Raw genomic sequence first — 14,832 nt, forward strand, 5'->3', positions numbered from 1 at the left:
ACTCTTCAGTTTAGACTTAAAAGTGTTTGGGGTACTGCTAAGATTTTTGAGTTCTTGTGGTAGCTTATTGAAAATGGATGCAGCAGAATAGTGCACTCCTTTCTGCACAAGAGTCAAGGAAGTGCATTCCACATGCAGATTGGATTTCTGCCTAGTATTAACTGAGTGAAAGCTGCTAACTCTTGGGAATAGGCTAATGTTGCTAACAACAAACGACATTAAAGAAAATATATACTGTGAGGGCAATGTCAGAATTCCCAGACTATTGAATAGGGGTCGACAAGAGGTTCTCGAACTTACACCACATATAACTCGTACAGCCCGTTTTTGCGCCAAAAATACCCTTTTTGAATCAGAAGAATTACCCCAAAAAGTAATACCATATGACATCAGCGTATGAAAATATGCGAAGTAGACTACTTTTCGTGTTGAACTGTCACTTATTTCAGATACTGTTCTAATGGTAATAAAGCAGCATTTAGTTTCTGAACAAGATCCTGAACATGGGCTTTCCACAACAGCTAACTATCTATCCGAACTCCTAGGCACTTGAACCGTTCCGTCTCGCTTATAATATGCCCATTCTGTCTGATCAAAATATCGGTTCTTGTTGAATTGTGTGTTAGAAATTGTAAAAACTGAGTCTTACTGTGATTTAGCATCAAATTATTTTCCACAAGCCACGAACTTATTTCATGAACTACGTTATTTGATACTGTTTCAATATTACACACAAGATCTTTCACTATCAAGCTGGTGTCATCAGCAAACAGAAATATTTTTGAATCACCTGTAATACTAGAAGGCATATAATTTATATAAATAAGAAACAGCAGTGGCCCCAGCACCGACCCTTGGGGAACGCCCCACTTAACAGTGCCCCATTGGGACTGAACATCACTATCACTCTCAATATTGCGGAGAATTACCTTCTGTTTTCTGTTCTTAAGGTAAGAGGCGAACCAATTGTAAGCTACTCCCCTTACTCCATAATAGTCCAACTTCTGCAGTAACATTTTGTGGTCAACACAGTCAAAAGCCTTCGTTAAATCAAAGAAAACACCTAGCGTTCGCAACCTTTTATTTAATCCGTCCAAAACCTCACAGAGAAAAGAGAATATAGCATTTTCAGTTGTTAAACCATTTCTAAAACCAAACTGAACATTTGACAGCAAATTATGTGAATTTAAATGCTCCAATAACCTTGCACATACAACCTTCTCGATAACTTTAGCAAACACCGATGGCATAAAAATAGATCTATAATTGTCAACATTATCCCTGTCTCCCTTTTTATAAAGTGGCTTCACTACCGAGTACTTTAATCGGTCAGGAAACCGACCACTCCTAAAGGAAAAGTTACATATATGGCTAAGTACTGGGCTAACATACATACACTCCTGGAAATGGAAAAAAGAACACATTGACACCGGTGTGTCAGACCCACCATACTTGCTCCGGACACTGCGAGAGGTCTGTACAAGCAATGATCACACGCACGGCACAGCGGACACACCAGGAACCGCGGTGTTGGCCGTCGAATGGCGCTAGCTGCGCAGCATTTGTGCACCGCCGCCGTCAGTGTCAGCCAGTTTGCCGTGGCATACGGAGCTCCATCGCAGTCTTTAACACTGGTAGCATGCCGCGACAGCGTGGACGTGAACCGTATGTGCAGTTGACGGACTTTGAGCGAGGGCGTATAGTGGGCATGCAGGAGGCCGGGTGGACGTACCGCCGAATTGCTCAACACGTGGGGCGTGAGGTCTCCACAGTACATCGATGTTGTCGCCAGTGGTCGGCGGAAGGTGCACGTGCCCGTCGACCTGGGACCGGACCGCAGCGACGCACGGATGCACGCCAAGACCGTAGGATCCTACGCAGTGCCGTAGGGGACCGCACCGCCACTTCCCAGCAAATTAGGGACACTGTTGCTCCTGGGGTATCGGCGAGGACCATTCGCAACCGTCTCCATGAAGCTGGGCTACGGTCCCGCACACCGTTAGGCCGTCTTCCGCTCACGCCCCAACATCGTGCAGCCCGCCTCCAGTGGTGTCGCGACAGGCGTGAATGGAGGGACGAATGGAGACGTGTCGTCTTCAGCGATGAGAGTCGCTTCTGCCTTGGTGCGAATGATGGTCGTATGCGTGTTTGGCGCCGTGCAGGTGAGCGCCACAATCAGGACTGCATACGACCGAGGCACACAGGGCCAACACCCGGCATCATGGTGTGGGGAGCGATCTCCTACACTGGCCGTACACCACTGGTGATCGTCGAGGGGACACTGAATAGTGCGCGGTACATCCAAACCGTCATCGAACCCATCGTTCTACCATTCCTAGACCGGCAAGGGAACTTGCTGTTCCAACAGGACAATGCACGTCCGCATGTATCCCGTGCCACCCAACGTGCTCTAGAAGGTGTAAGTCAACTACCCTGGCGAGCAAGATCTCCGGATCTGTCCCCCATTGAGCATGTTTGGGACTGGATGAAGCGTCGTCTCACGCGGTCTGCACGTCCAGCACGGACGCTGGTCCAACTGAGGCGCCAGGTGGAAATAGGCATGGCAAGCCGTTCCACAGGACTACATCCAGCATCTCTACGATCGTCTCCATGGGAGAATAGCAGCCTGCATTGCTGCGAAAGGTGGATATACACTGTACTAGTGCCGATATTGTGCATGCTCTGTTGCCTGTGTCTATGTGCCTGTGGTTCTGTCAGTGTGATCATGTGATGTATCTGACCCCAGGAAAGCGTCAATAAAGTTTCCCCTTCCTGGGACAATGAATTCACGGTGTTCTTATTTCAATTTCCAGGAGTGTAGAACAATACTTCAGTATTCTGCTAGATACCCCGTCATATCCATGAGAGTTCTTGGTCTTTAGTGATTTAATTATTAACTCAATCTCCCTCTTGTCAGTATCATGGAGGAGCATTTCAGGTAACAGTCTCGGAACACTTTTTTCTAAGAGCGCTATATGATTCCCTGTTGGGACTAGGTTTCTATTTAGTTCACCTGCTATATTCAGAAAGTGATTATTAAATACTGTACATATATGCGACTTATCAGTAACACGGACATTCCCACTACGCACTGATTCTATATCCTCGACCTGTCTCTGCAGACCAGCCACTTCCTTGACGACTGACCATACGGTTTTAATTTTATCCTGAGACTTAGCTATTCTGTCTGATTACCACATACTTTTTGCCTTCCTAATAACATTTTTAAGCACCTTATAATACTGTTTGTAATGGGCTGCTGCATTTAGATTTTGACTGTTTCTAACGTTTTGATATAATTGCCACTTTGTTCTACAAGATATTCTTATCCCTCTAGTCAGCCACCAAGTCTGCCTGTTTGTGCTAGAGCACGAGAAAAGTCTTGAGAAAAGCATTGTATTTATCGTCTACTGTATCAGCGCTATAAACATCTTGCCACTCTTGTTCCTTGATAAGGTTTACAAAGGTCTCTACAGCAACTGGATCAGCTTTCCTAAACAGCTGATGACTATATTTAACACGTGTTGCAACACAAAAATCTTTTAAAGTTAAAATTTGTGCATCATGATCTGAAAGGCCATTCATCTTTTTGCTAACAGAATGCCCTTCTAGTAATGAGGAATGAACAAAAATGTTGTCTATGGGTGTTCTACTGTTCCCTTGCACTCTCGTTGGAAAGAATACGGGTTGCATAAGATTATATGAATTAAGGCGGTCTACCAGCATCCTCTTCCTTCTACAATTAATATTGAAGTCACGACATATAACTAACATTTTGTATTTCCTATAAAGTGAACCAAGAACCACCTCTAGCTTTAGCAAAAATGTTGTGAAATCGGAGTCTAGGGATCTATAAATAACAACAGTTAGAAGTTTAGCGCCGTTAAGTTTAACCACACCTGCACAACATTCAAACACCTTTTCAGTGCAGTTCTTTGAAACATCAATTGACTCAAATGGGATGCCGTTTTTCACATACATGACTACTCCCCCACACCGCAAAGGAAGCCTCTGAATCATTCTAGAGTGGCAGTCTCTATTTCTGCTGTCGGTGGTCATTCTGAACACAACCTGTGATGGTCAATTGTCTCGTTACTAGTCAGAATCCACACAACTAGTGTATGCACTTGCGTTGTTCTTTAGTATGTCCTACTCAAGGTATTGTACAAGTGTGGGTGAGAGAACTTTTCTAAGTACGATATCTCGTAAAGGTTTCGTACAACAGTCCTGCAACAAACACCATTGACATTCTAGTTTACCCTACTTTAATTTGTTAATGTCAACAGACATTCTTCCATTTAAGAAAGTGTATATCTGTACAAAAAATACACTTCATAAGTATTATTATATCCTGATTGTTTAACAGTAAGTGCCACTGAGTGCCAATCCATACTGCGAAAACCACAAAGTAACAGCATTTTCTATTTCAGCTATACTTCTGGTGCAAGTTTAGGTGATTCACTGTTTATACAGGATGGTCGGAAATTCCCGTTACAGACTTACAGAACTTAGAGAGGGGAGTGTGTCCATCGTATTTTGAATAGGAACCCATGTCTGGAAACGTCATCCAACGAGACTACAGAGCGTCAAGTTACAGGCGCGGGCGTCTGTAAATGTACGCATACACGCAGTGATTCCGTGATGATGTTAGACTTTCTAGGCTGATGGAGAACGATAAACGTATTAATTTGAAGTAAGGATCCATGTACCAGAAACAAACGAGTCGAAGATTATAACCGAAAACCGTTCTGATACCTCTGACAGTTGAATACATGTACCGGTTCTTGTGTTGCGAAGAGTGTAGGGCTGGTAACTTTCAGTGGTGGTAGTGTGGACAAAAACGAGGAAAAATGTGCAGTAAACGTGGGCTCTAAATTGCATACCTGAGGAGCTATGACCATTCGTTCATCTTCGCTAATGTGAAACACATCTCCTCTACTGAGCAAGTGTTCATAACTGTTAAGGTACGAACTTTAGAGCCCACGTTTATTGGACATTTTTTCTCGTTTTTGTCTGCACTACCACCACTGAAAGCTACCGACCCTACACTCTTCGCAACACAAGAACCGGTACATGTATTCAACTGTCAGAGGTATAAGAACTGTTTTAGTTTACAACTTTCGACTCGTTCGTTTCCGGTACAGGGAATTTACTTCAAATTAATACATCATCCTAGGAAGTCTGTAACATCATCACGGAATGACCCCGTGCATGTGTACATTTACAGACGCCCGCGCCTATAACTTTGACGCTCTGTAGTCTGGTAGATGACGTTTCCGGACATGGGTTCCTATTCTAAATACGATGGACACACTCACCTCCACAAGATCTAGAAATCTGCAACGGGAATTTCCGGCCAACCTGTATACTCGTCTAAGGAGGAAGGTATGTGCCGCGCCATCGTCTGTATCTGCCTTTCTGACGAGGAAACAGGCCAATGGAACATACGAAGACATTCTCGAACATCGCCGATTATTCTAGAATATTCTCGAACGATCTGGAAAATTCTACAACGTTCTGCAACATTCTAGAACTACCTTGAAGATTGTATAACATAGGTGAACACACTATAATCTTCTCCAATCTTCTCAACCATTCTAGAAGGAACGTTCTAGATAGTGTGGACCACTTCGGCACTGGATTCCGAAGTGCTTCACTGATGCATTGTAAATAGTCTATTGGTGTGACACCTTCTCTTGACAATCATATCTCCAAAACCAACCCTGCTGTTCCACACTGAAACCTTGTTCATTGAAGGGGATTGGCTACTATACTGTACAATCCCAATGGCGCTGCGGGGGTGCCTTGCAAAGTTACAGCCACACCGCTCTAAAAAGAGCTATAAGACATTCCATTTCTCAGCCAGCGCGGATGGAAGTTGTTGGATGGTGATCGGTGCATGTGGAAGCGCTGCAGTACGTGCACAGTGTAGTAGTATGGCGAGATGTGGAAACTCGTGATGCACCCAGAAACGTTGTCCAACATGGCTGCATTCGCGGTCCAGATGTTATGCTGTGGGAAGACCTAATATTGCGTGGCGGAAGCGACAACCAAATTTTTGAGCAGGGTACACGCACCGTTCAAGGTTTTTTTGACGCTAATTCCTCTTCCTGTGCGTCGTTTTAGCGGTGCATCCCGTACTGATTTGATTTTCACGGACAGCAATGCGCGAGCGCATGGTACGTGCAGGTCGAAGAGCCCTGGGAACGAGAGGATATTCGGCGAATGGATTGGCTTACCCATTCCTCCGATTTAAATCACATCGAGTACGTGTGGGATGAGTTGCCGTCATGCATTGCAGAAGGTTCACACGCACCGAGGGCCATCCAGTAGCTGATGGAGGAATGGAAATCCACAGCTGAAGAACTCCTCTCCAACTTTGTGGCCAGTGTGGGAGCACATCGCAAAGCATAGCCGTTTGCGGTGATGCCACACTCTGTTATGAACAATGTCCTGCCGTTTGAAGTGCACAGGGAACCATCGCGAATAGCGGGGACTTCGGTTTAATAATTGCCTCTGAATAATAGCGTTTACTTCTGCTCGGGTATTTCCTTCAGTTACCTTTTCTACTGCACTGTGGCAGTTCTTTCTATGTACGGTTGAAGTTTCAACAACTACGTCACTTGCCAGTGACAAATCGTGCGCTAGTTACTTTCGTCCATACGTTTTTCACAGCTTGACTAGTGTAGAACAGTCTTCAGTGATTAGTTCTGCTTCGAACTGAGGTCCGATAAAAAGCGAACACGTGCCTGGAGATGCTCGGGACGGCGGTGGTGTACCAACGCGAGTGGCCCCTTCCACAAGGACCGACAACCAACAGTGATGATGTCAGGTGCAATTACCTTTCATAGCAGGACACTTTTGGTTGGCCTGCGTGGCGCCGTTGCAGCATGGCCGTGCGTCGACTGTATTCTACGGCAAGATAACGCCTGCCCGCACACGGCGAGAGTTTCTACTGCTTGTCTTCGTGCTTGGCTAGAAAGGTTGCCAGCTCTACATCTACATCTACATCCATACTCCGCAAACCACCTGACGATGTGTGGCGGAGGGTAGCTTGAGTACCTCTATCGGTTCTCCCACCTATTCAAGTCCCGTATTGTTCGTGGAAAGAAAGATTGTCGGTATGCCTCTGTGTGGGCTCTAATCTCTCTGATTTTATCCTCATGGTCTCTTCACGAGATATACTTAGGGGGGAGCAATATACTGCTTTACTCCTCGGTAAAGGTATGTTCTCGAAACTTTAACAAAAGCCCGTACCGAGCTACTGAGCGTCTCTCTTGCAGTCTTCCACTGAAGTTTATCTATCATCTCCGAAACGCTTTCGCGATTACTAAATGATCCTGTAACGAAGCGCGCTGCTCTCCGTTGGACCTTTTCTATCACTTCTATCAACCGTATCTGGTACGGATACCACACCGGTGAGCAGTATTGAAGCAGTGGGCGAACAAGTGTACTGTAACCTACTTCCTTTGTTTTCAGACTGCATTTCGTTGGGATTCTTCCAGTGAATCTCAGTCCGCCATCTGCTTTACCGATGGTTAATTTTATATGGTCATTCCATTTTAAATCACTCCTAATGCGTACTCCCAGATAATTTATGGTATTAACTGCTTCCAGTTGCTGACCTGCTATTTTGTAGCTAAATGATAAAGGATCTATCTTTCTGTGTATTCGCAGCACGTTACACTTGTCTACATTGAGATTCAGTTGCCATTCCCTGCACCATGCGTCAATTCGCTGCAGATCCTCCTGCATTTCAGTACAATTTTCCATTGTTACAACCTCTCGATACACCACAGCATCATCTGCAAAAAGCCTCAGTGAACTTCCGATGTCATCCACCAGGTCATTTATGTATATTGTGAATAGCAACGGTCCTATGACACTCCCCTGCGGCACGCCTGAAATCACTCTTACTTCGGAAGACTTTTCGCCGTTGATGGTTCAAATGGCTTTGAGCGCTATGGGACTTAACATCTATGGTCATCAGTCCCCTAGAACTTAGAACTACTTAAACCTTACTAACCTAAGGACAGCACACAACACCCAGCCATCACGAGGCAGAGAAAATCCCTGACCCCGCCGGGAATCGAACCCGGGAACCCGGGCGTGGGAAGCGAGAACGCTACCGCACGACCACGAGATGCGGGCTGTGGGGAATTGTATCAAATGCCTTGCGGAAGTCAAGAAACACGGCATATACCTGGGAAGCCGTGTCTATGGCCCTTTGAGTCTCGTGGACGAATAGCGCGAGCTGGGTTTCACACGATCGTCTTTTTCGAAAGCCATGCTGATTCCCACAGAGTAGATTTCTAGTCTCGAGAAAAGTCAGTATACTCGACCATAATACGTGTTCTAAAATTCTACAACTCATTGACGTTAGAGATATAGGTCTATAGTTCTGCACATCTTTTCGACGTCCCTTCTCCCCATCTGGGGATTCTGTCGATCTAGCGCGCTAATTGGGTAGAGTTCGGCTGCATATCCGTCAGGAGTACACTCAACAACTCTGCCAATCAATGCAAAGCCGAATGACTGCTTGCTCAAGGATCAGATGTGGAGCGACGCGTTCTTGACTAGCTCAATTTGTTAAGCTATTCTCGTGGTCGTGCGGTAGCGTTCTCGCTTCCCACGCCCGGGTTCCCGGGTTCGATTCCCGACGGGGTCAGGGATTTTCTCTGCCTTGTGATGGCTGGGTGTTGTGTGCTGTCCTTAGGTTAGTTAGGTTTAAGTAGTTCTAAGTTCTAGGGGACTTATGACCACAGCAGTTGAGTCCCATAGTGCTCAGAGCCATTTGAACCATTTTTTTGTTAAGCTATTTATCTCGATTAAATCATCCAATTTAAGTGAGACTATGATCATTTGAGTGTACATGTAGATACATGTACCCATTTCAGTTCCATTCGGATATTTCCTTGGTGTGTGTGTGTGTGTGTGTGTGTGTGTGTGTTTAATTTTTTGTCGTAGAGTGTGTGTTGATTATAAGGCTACAGTAGACCCAGAAGGGTTTTAATGAGGTAGTCTACACTATCCGCTTTTCCGTTTAGTTTGAACCGAGCCTAGTTGACGAGTAATCGTTTCGTCGGGCGATCACCGGATGGTGCCTGTGACGTCGGCTGTCATAACGCCGCGTTCCGAACAGCTTCGGGAAGCAGGAATTTGACAGCGGCTCTGCTCCAGAGCCGGGAAACGCATCAGCGCGAGCAGCTAAACTGATTTCCAGCAGCGGAGAGCGCAGATGGGCGAGGGGAGGTTTCCTGCCCGCGGCGCTCGCCTGCGAATTAGCGGCTGACTGGGGGGCGTGGCTGGGCGAGTGTGTGGAAGGGGCAGGGCTGTGCAGAGGGTGGCGGGAGAGGGTTGCACGCCGGGAAAAGTGAAAGCGAAAGCGACGGGCGAGCGGTCGACAGTCGGCAGTCGATAATCGCCACGTCGGCCGGAAGGCACATCGACGACGCGCCGGAACGCACCGTGGACGCTGCCGCAGCCCGCCGCTCTTCCCATCTGTCACGTGACCAGAGAGGTCTCGATTCTCGAGTCGTGCCTTCCACACAGCCGTCTGCTGTATACGACGTTCATGTCATGTACTCGTAAACCGAGTGGCTAACCACCTTCGTGACTCAAGGTCCCTATAGCCATTATTTCGGCCTGTTTATAGTAGTCTGTCGTTGTGTAGTGCAACGAGAGTCTTTAACGACGCCTCAGAACTCAAAAGTAGCACCATCCGATCACAGTGCTTGGCGACAAGGCTCGAGGTCGCTGCAACAGCGTGGGTGCCAGACGAAGCACCCTGTATTTCCACCTGGATCTTTGAACATCTTCTCCCTGCTGCCGGCTTGCAAAGTACAGACTGAGACGGGGATTGTGAAGTTACATCGTCCAGGCTACTTGCTCGTGTTGCACTGGCGTCGTTACATCGCGCTCTTGCTGCAAAAGTGTCACAATGAGAAATGGTAGGTTTTACATAAATCACGAAAAGCGTTTTTGGCAATAATGAAACATTATAAAGACGTAAAAAATTATCGCTATTAACGAGAATGGATGTAACACCAGGATCAAATGTTAAGTCATTTCTAACAATAATCCCAAAGAACTGTCCTTTGTTTTAGTTACCTCACTTTCAGTGTCTATAACACATAGCTGTTGATTATTTACAGTTCCCACACTTTCCTAGAAAAAAAACAGATACATAGATCAATTTTGATATTCAACTTCTCTGTATTAATAACGTTTTATTTCAAATTAAGTCGCACATTGTGTAGGACAGATTATCACTAACACGTATTTGCTTTCCATTGCTCCAAATACACTACCTTTCTGCAAATTAGATATATTTAACAAAACCTTTCACTATTTAAGATGTAAAAGTCAAACAATATATCTTTTAGCATTATAAAAGTTTACCAGTTAGTATACACTGAAACGATTAAATCTAAAGGAACAATTCAAATACCCTGTGGTGTCACCGCCAGACACCACACTTGCTAGGTGGTAGCTTTTAAATCGGCCGCGGTCCGCTAGTATATGACGGACCCGCGAGTCGCCACTGTCAGTTATTGCAGACCGAGCGCTACCACACGGCAGCTCTAGAGACACATGCTAGCACTCAGCCCCAGTTCTACAGCCGACTTTGCAAGGAACGGTTCACTGACAACTACGCTCTCATTTGCCGAGACGATAGTTAGCATAGCCTTCAGCTACATTTGCTACGACCTAGCAAGGCGCCGTATTCAATTGATATTGAGATTCTATTAATGTATCATCAAGAGCGATATTCTACAAATGTGGATTAAAGTTAAGTATTCCAGAAGCTACGTACTTTTCTTTATAGCATTCATTACGTATCCTGTTACAGACCTCACGCCAGCCTGCGTGAGTTTAAGCGCGTGCCTTTCGGCTTCCTCTCGTTGTGTCTAGGCTGTCTTGTCTAGACACAACATATCCAACACATTCTGAGAAGTCTCATAATAAGAATTACTATACCTTCGTGTTGTTTTCAGGCAGAGGAAATTGATTAGGGTATGCTTGAACCAATTTAGTTTCTGCCCCACATGCAACAACATAAATGTCTCTTCTGTCTCCGTCAGAACTGGTAATAGTAACAACTGATGCTTTTTCACTATAGGATTTCATCGTGGATGACTCATATGAGGCTCGTCAAGTATTTTATGTGCTTCCTTTGGTACCTCATCACTTGGATTTGTTACACGGGATTCTTTTCCATAAACGCATCCCACATTAGCAAGATGTCAATTCTCTGTATTAACATGCAATACGACAGACAGACACTAATGACAACGTCCGCCCCCGGTAGCTGACTGGTCAGCGCGACAGAATGTCAATCCTAAGGGCGCGGGTTCGATTCCCGGTTGGGTCGGAGATTTTCTCCGCTCAGGGACTGGTTGTTGTGTTGTCCTAATCATCATCATTTCATCCCCATCGACACGCAAGTCGCCGAAGTGGCGTCAAATCGAAAGACTTGCACCCAGCGAACGGTTTACCCGACGGGAGGCCCTAGTCACACGACACTATTATATACTAGTGACAACATCATTCTTCTGCATGAAAAGGGAAGAAAACGGACATATTCTTAAAAAATGACTCAACTCAAAAATTACCGAAAACGTGTTACCGACACAATTGAGAACGTTATAAAATAATTCTTCCAAATTGAAGCGACTCAAAACATCAACAATAGATTATCGTAAATAGTATAATTCACACTATATTCAAAAGTATTATGCTTAATTCGAGGGGTAACAATCGTTGAATTTGAAAACTACGAACATTTCGTGCCAAAAGCACAGAAATGGAAGTTTTCGGTGCATTCGTTAAAATTGACGTTGCTCGCAATTCCCTGAAACAATGCTTCAAACTGGGTGCAATCTGTGGAGAATAGCTGTTCTGCGCGTATCATGATCGACTAAACTGGCAGAAATAGAATATCAAGCTGCGTTTTTGCGACTTCATTCCAAAAGAACGACACATCTCAAAATAACACTGTTCTGAACTTCACTTGGAATTCGCTACTCAACTAACAACGTACCGCTCTTGCTGCAATGAGTACGTTCCCACTCCAAACAATGAAAGTCACAACTGTCCTCTCACGGTCGAATTACGAAATTATAAAAACACATTTTTTTATTTTACTGTTACCTTCCTGTGTCTACTTCTTAATTTTTTCATTTATTTGTTAAATGCTTCATTTACATTTATTAAGGTGTTCAGTTGTCTTACCAGATTACCCTCATTCTCCGTTGTTTCTGAATGACTGTCGAAAGTTCATTAACAGTTGTTCTTGTGTATCTGTATTGTCCTATAAGTATGACACGTTTTGATTTTGTGTACCGATCCTTTGGAAAATGGATTTCCCTATTATTCCTTTTGGCTATAAGGTTGGATATTGTTAAGGTAAATTAGTATGTTTTACAATAAATGTGGAATACTTGCAGTTACAGCATGTCTGTGTGCTGCCGCTAAGGTAATTTTCAGTGAGTCATTGAGTTTATTACATTGTACTTTTTTAAGCTTGTTTAGTTTTCATGTATGAACACAGTAATTGTTCTCGAAAGAACAGATAACATTGATGACCGTGCAGCTTCTGTAGAATAAATGATAATTAATTGAAACCCGCAGCTGCCGACAGGTGATGTTGACATACCTCGATGGGGACAGCTGAAAATGTGTGCCCCGCCCGGGACTTGAACCCGGGATCTCCTGCTTACATGGCAGACGCTCTATCCATCTGAGCCACCGAGGACACAGATGAATAGCGCGACTGCAGGGACTTATACCTTGCACGCTTCCCGTGAGACCCACATTTCCAACTGTCCACAATCTACATACGTAATGTTCGTAATATATTTATAATTTTCGAGGTATTTAATGTCTTCAGCTAAAATGAACGCTCTGTATATAAAAATACTAATGTGATAACTGTGATGAGTTTCATATCTTATTACTTTGATTTGATGCAGATGTTTCTTATGAGTTTACTGTAATGATTATTCTTATGGATCTTTTACCTTAAAAGTACTGTTGTGTGCTACTGCTAATATCAGGTAGACATCTTAGGCTTTTACCTTTGAGGCTAAGAGTACATCGGTTCCTCAGGATAGTCCGAACTATGTAAGTTCAGTCAATTTTTATGTATGACGATAATTGCAGATGTGGGAAAATCGTTGTCTACCTCACTGTTGTTGATTAATCTGGTAATTAATGTGATTTTACTTTTCTACATGAGTGACATGTGATTTTCGTGGGCCAATTTTTCTTAAGCATTGTCTTTATACACTCCTGGAAATTGAAATAAGAACACCGTGAATTCATTGTCCCAGGAAGGGGAAACTTTATTGACACATTCCTGGGGTCAGATACATCACATGATCACACTGACAGAACCACAGGCACATAGACACAGGCAACAGAGCATGCACAATGTCGGCACTAGTACAGTGTATATCCACCTTTCGCAGCAATGCAGGCTGCTATTCTCCCATGGAGACCATCGTAGAGATGCTGGATGTAGTCCTGTGGAACGGCTTGCCATGCCATTTCCACCTGGCGCCTCAGTTGGACCAGCGTTCGTGCTGGACGTGCAGACCGCGTGAGACGACGCTTCATCCAGTCCCAAACATGCTCAATGGGGGACACATCCGGAGATCTTGCTGGCCAGGGTAGTTGACTTACACCTTCTAGAGCACGTTGGGTGGCACGGGATACATGCGGACGTGCATTGTCCTGTTGGAACAGCAAGTTCCCTTGCCGGTCTAGGAATGGTATAACGATGGGTTCGATGACGGTTTGGATGTACCGTGCACTATTCAGTGTCCCCTCGACGATCACCAGTGGTGTACGGCCAGTGTAGGAGATCGCTCCCCACACCATGATGCCGGGTGTTGGCCCTGTGTGCCTCGGTCGTATGCAGTCCTGATTGTGGCGCTCACCTGCACGGCGCCAAACACGCATACGACCATCATTGGCACCAAGGCAGAAGCGACTCTCATCGCTGAAGACGACACGTCTCCATTCGTCCCTCCATTCACGCCTGTCGCGACACCACTGGAGGCGGGCTGCACGATGTTGGGGCGTGAGCGGAAGACGGCCTAACGGTGTGTGGGACCGTAGCCCAGCTTCATGGAGACGGTTGCGAATGGTCCTCGCCGATACCCCAGGAGCAACAGTGTCCCTAATTTGCTGGGAAGTGGCGGTGCGGTCCCCTACGGCACTGCGTAGGATCCTACGGTCTTGGCGTGCATCCGTGCGTCGCTGCGGTCCGGTCCCAGGTCGACGGGCACGTGCACCTTCCGCCGACCACTGGCGACAACATCGATGTACTGTGGAGACCTCACGCCCCACGTGTTGAGCAATTCGGCGGTACGTCCACCCGGCCTCCCGCATATCCACTATACGCCCTCGCTCAAAGTCCGTCAACTGCACATACGGTTCACGTCCACGCTGTCGCGGCATGCTACCAGTGTTAAAGACTGCGATGGAGCTCCGTATGCCACGGCAAACTGGCTGACACTGACGGCGGCGGTGCACAAATGCTGCGCAGCTAGCGCCATTCGACGGCCAACACCGCGGTTCCTGGTGTGTCCGCTGTGCCGTGCGTGTGATCATTGCTTGTACAGCCCTCTCGCAGTGTCCGGAGCAAGTATGGTGGGTCTGACACACCGGTGTCAATGTGTTCTTTTTTCCATTTCCAGGAGTGTATTTTCGTTGTCCACATTGCTGTTTCTAGTTAGAGGTTCTGTTGTCACTCTTGTCTCTTTGACTTGATACAGGTACCAGATGATGATCTTATTCCGAAACTGGAAGTAAATAAAGTGTTCT

At 45.7% G+C, this 14,832-nt stretch overlaps 1 non-coding gene across 1 annotated transcript; it reads right to left on the bottom strand.

Moving 5' to 3' along the window:
- Positions 1-12,683: 12,683 nt before the first annotated feature.
- On the bottom strand, positions 12,684-12,757 carry Trnat-ugu (transfer RNA threonine (anticodon UGU)). Its single transcript has one exon. It is a non-coding gene; the product is annotated as a tRNA-Thr (tRNA).
- Positions 12,758-14,832: the final 2,075 nt, after the last annotated feature.

The sequence above is a fragment of the Schistocerca cancellata genome, chromosome 9 (assembly GCF_023864275.1).
Source record: "Schistocerca cancellata isolate TAMUIC-IGC-003103 chromosome 9, iqSchCanc2.1, whole genome shotgun sequence".
In the NCBI taxonomy this organism is placed as follows: domain Eukaryota; kingdom Metazoa; phylum Arthropoda; class Insecta; order Orthoptera; family Acrididae; genus Schistocerca; species Schistocerca cancellata.